Here is a 4440-nt window from a genome sequence, read left to right as displayed (position 1 = left end):
CAGCCAGGGAAGGGCAGAGAGCTAGAGAGAGACAAAATCCCAAGCACGCTTCAGGCTGTCAGTTCAGAGTCCTAAGCCGGAGACAGGGTCTTGATCCCATGAACCATGAGATTTTGACCTGAGCCGAAACCGAGAGTTGGACACTCAAACTAATTGAGCCACCCAGGTGCCCCAACAAATGCCATTTTTAATAGAGTAGGAGGTTGATACTTGAAGAATCTACGATATATTTATTTACATAATGAAAATATTTTTGCAAAACAAATAGTTGAATATTTAATGTTACATATTATGTTAGTAGCACATATAATTTTAGCCTTATTTAACATCAAAATATTTCCAATTTTTAAATATATACCTTTTTTCTATATGAATTTAATTTGTAAAGTTTATTTTAATTTATTTATTTATTTTGAGAGAGAGAGAGAGCGTTGAAGGGGCAGAGAGAGAGGGAGAGAAAGAGATCACAAGTAGGCTCTGCACCATCAGTACAGAGCCTGACTTGTGGCTCGAACTCACAAACCATGAGATCATGACCTGCGTTGAAATAGAGAATCAGACACTTAACCGACTGAGCGACCCAGGGGCCCCAATAAAGTTTTAAAGTATTTTTGTCACCCCCAATGTAAGTAAAATGTGATTTTCACTAATGAAAGGAAAGTTTATTTATTTCACTCTGCACACTCAGGTTTGGCTAGTTCCTTCCCTTTGAAAATAAGAATAAGTCTACCATTTCTATGCAATGTTTTAAAATCTGTTTATATTGAAGAAATTTCTGTTATTCAGGTATAATATGCAACCCATCTTACCTTTTACTAATAATTTAAAAATGAAAAAACCCTCATTGCATTCCAAGAACTTCTTTTATATAGACTAAGATAAAATAAATATTTCTCTTTAAAACCCTATAAGTTTTTTTCTTAAACCCCTGTAAGTTTTATATGTTTTAAATTCTTCTGAGTTGTATAAGCAACGATCTTACTTATTAAAGTCACGTTATTTGAAGCCCAGACAGGATAACTAACTTTTTAAAAAGAAAATTATATTTTTTAAAAAGAATAAATAACTTTGAAATTTAAACTAAACATTTTTAAAAGTTATATATATGCTATCATATGCCTTAAATTGAATGATCAGCTTAATATTTTATGATAAGATTAGTTTGGTTTCAGTTTTGCATTTTTCGAGTGTTTTTGCATTTTTCAATAGTTTTTTAAAAAGCTATTGCTGACTCATACGCTAGATAAAAAACAAGTGGATACATAAACAATGTCACACAGAGAACCATTTTAATTACATAAAAATTATATATCTCCTTTTACCTTTATACAAAATGTTACTCAAAAATCTGATTTTTAAAAATTTTATCCTTTACTTAGGATATTTATTGAGTACATGTTATAATGATACTCTATACTTAAAGGAGAAAACCGTAACCTGGCTTTAAATCTAAACAATACACTATTCTTAGAGCAGGCCAGGGATTTGCCTCCTTTATTAAGTTCTTATTTTAAGACATATCAATTTGTACTCCTCATAAAGGCATGGCATTAAAAAAAAAAAGATGAGTTTGTTCCTCTTGCTTCCAAAATTTATTACCCTAGGTGATCGTGAGAAGAGTTAAAGGTAAAAATTTACCATGTACAGCACATCATCACAAAAATTCCCGGCTGATTTTTTTTCCATATGGCATTTTAGTAAATTAAAATTACTAACTAGATCCAAGATCAGCAAATAGTTTCCAGGTGATGAAGAATTTAAACCCTAAAGCAACTCTGTAATTAATCTGGCAACTTAATCTTGTAACTCAAACCTTGTATTAACAATTTAGGGGTCAAAAATCCTAATAATTTAATTTATGATGTGGGAGTACATATATGTATATAATAGATATCCCACGTTATAAATTTGTGTATGTGTGGTTTGTGTTTTTGTCACCTCTTCCAAGATCAAGCAAGAGGAAAACAGTAAAAGAACTGGGCACACCTTTTTAAAAATTTCAACAGTATGTTTCCTCTATGTGGTATTACGATAAATGCTCTATAAAACTGTTAGCTGAAGGCTTAGATCAGCTTGGACTACTATAGATAACTTTTGAAAAGTGTTCCTCAAATTTTAAAAAGGGAAAGTAAATTTTTAACTACCTGCTAAATTATTGGATTTTTTGCAAGAGAATGTTACTCAAGTTTTCTAAATTGATAACTTCTGAGTTTACATTAAATCTCTCTCATATGAAAAGTACAGATATTAGAATATTCATTAAGTAAAATGAAAGTATTACCTAGTTTCTAAGGCACACCATTAGTTATACCATCTAAAGTGGGATTTATTTGATGACCTGCATTAAGCTTTCAGAACATTTGCTGCAACTCAGGTAGAAAGAGGCAAGTATTCACATTATATATTAGTCTGTAGTCAAGAAAGATATGTCAACTAAAATATGTCAATCCTCCCATCTGAAATCACTTAAAAATTACTGATGTGATATTTGGAAGAGTTTCTGTATTTTTTACACTGACCTACAGTGCTCAATGCTTTAGAGGGTTGGGTAAACTCAGTTCTCTTTTGTTCAACAATGCCTCATCTCCACTGCATAAAACTTGGTCTCCAGTTCCACTATCCAATGCCTGCCTTACATCAAGTCGTACTTCATTGGTACCACATGAAGTAATTATGTTATACAAGGCCTCTAGATCACTAGGTTTGAATGTAATAGCTGGTTTCATTAATGTTCCAGGAGCAAGAGAACCCTCTCCAATAATTTTCATATTGATAAATTTGATTTTCTAAGTATTTCCCACAAAAGGGCAGTGTATGAGTCCAAAAATTTGTTCAAAAATGCCCAAACAAGTGTTCCCTCCGTGGACAGTCCCAGCAACTCCAACCATAACTAGACCACGGAGAGAAGCACACAAGAATCTAGATTGGAACTGAGAAAAAGATACTCTTCTTTCACTAGTGACAACAGACAAAGGCTTACAATTTCCACTCCACAGTAGTACATCTCATTTTGTTCAGAGGTGTTGTAATAAAACCTAAGCTTGACATCATGCCAGAAGTGCTGTGGCCCCCATTCATCTTGAGGTGGTCCCAGAAAAGGATTCTGAGAACTAAGAAGTTCAAATAACCAGTGACAGAATTCTTCTCCTAATCAACGAAAATCAATTTTTTTTTTAGCTTTTTTATCTTCTTTTTCCTGCTGTCAAAAGAGTCTAATGTCCTCTGTCTTAACTGGCTCTGGCGTTTCCTTCAATTTCAGCTGTAATTGCCTTTTCCAGTAATCCTGTGCATGCTAAATAAGATTGTATTTTTCAGTAGCTGGAGGTTTAATAACCCCCTGTGCTGCCAAGTACTTAAATATGACTTCTCGGTCGACTTTCTTACGCCTCAAAAATTCTTCTACACTTTGTACATTAATATTGCACGAATGGCATCTTGGCGGTCCTCAGGCTGCACCAGGCGGTTGTTGATGGTGTTGCAGAGAGCCATGATATCGTTGTCTAGTAGGCTGAGAAGGTTTAGTCAGCCCTCCATCTCTGGGTAGCTGAGCCTCGACATTTCAGCCACCAAAAAGCTCAAAAAATCTGATTATGTTTAATCAGGCTCATTTAGATATATAAATCAAAAGGACAAATATTTGCTCTAATATCCTAATTGTACCTTTTGCATTTATTTTTAGGAAACAAAAGATACTTTAAAAACAATAATAAAAGTATTTTTAAGCATTCGTTTTTTTGTAATAATACACATATCTACATAGAACTGAAATAGAAAACAGAATAACTTGTAGTAAAATATTTAATCTTTCAGCAAGTCACTTTTTGAAGAAAGGAGTGAAAATTCAATGAAAGAAGGAAAAAATACAGTAGAAGGAATGGATAAGGGATGGAAAGTAGAAAAGCGTTGGGCCAAAACCCTAATGAGATATCAGGTCAATCTCCCTACTGTGTGAATTTGTCAACTTTCTCTGACCTGGAATGTGGTGGTACCTGTTATTAAGAGGTCAACATGCTGTTAGTGTGGGGGCAATAAATTTTATGTACATGAAAACTTAAAAGATCTAGTTTGTATTTCCATGATTAGTATATATGATAATTTCAAGTTTGTTAATATATATAATAATTTCAAGTTTGTATTTAGGAACATGTGTCTAATTCATTACATTGCCATTTGTCTAAGCAAGAATATATTGGCATATATATTCACATATACTTGTCCAGAAATACTAAGGTCTAATATATGAATAATATAAATATATCATACTGATACAAATGTACTTACAGCAATGTTTAGAAAAATGTACAGCTTAGTTATGTAATTTAACCTGTCTATATAATGTTATGCATAACACCTAATTTTAAAAACTTATTTATGACCATATCATTGTTCAGCATTTGTGATCATTTATGAATACAAATGTACAGCATTTAAAATATTTAA

At 32.6% G+C, this 4440-nt stretch overlaps 1 pseudogene; it reads right to left on the bottom strand.

The window, feature by feature from the left end:
* Positions 1–2528: 2528 nt before the first annotated feature.
* Positions 2529–3558, bottom strand: LOC102967323 (annotated as a pseudogene).
* Positions 3559–4440: the final 882 nt, after the last annotated feature.

The sequence above is a fragment of the Panthera tigris genome, chromosome X, assembly GCF_018350195.1.
Source record: "Panthera tigris isolate Pti1 chromosome X, P.tigris_Pti1_mat1.1, whole genome shotgun sequence".
NCBI classification, from domain to species: domain Eukaryota; kingdom Metazoa; phylum Chordata; class Mammalia; order Carnivora; family Felidae; genus Panthera; species Panthera tigris.
This window is presented reverse-complemented; position numbering and strand designations above follow the sequence as displayed.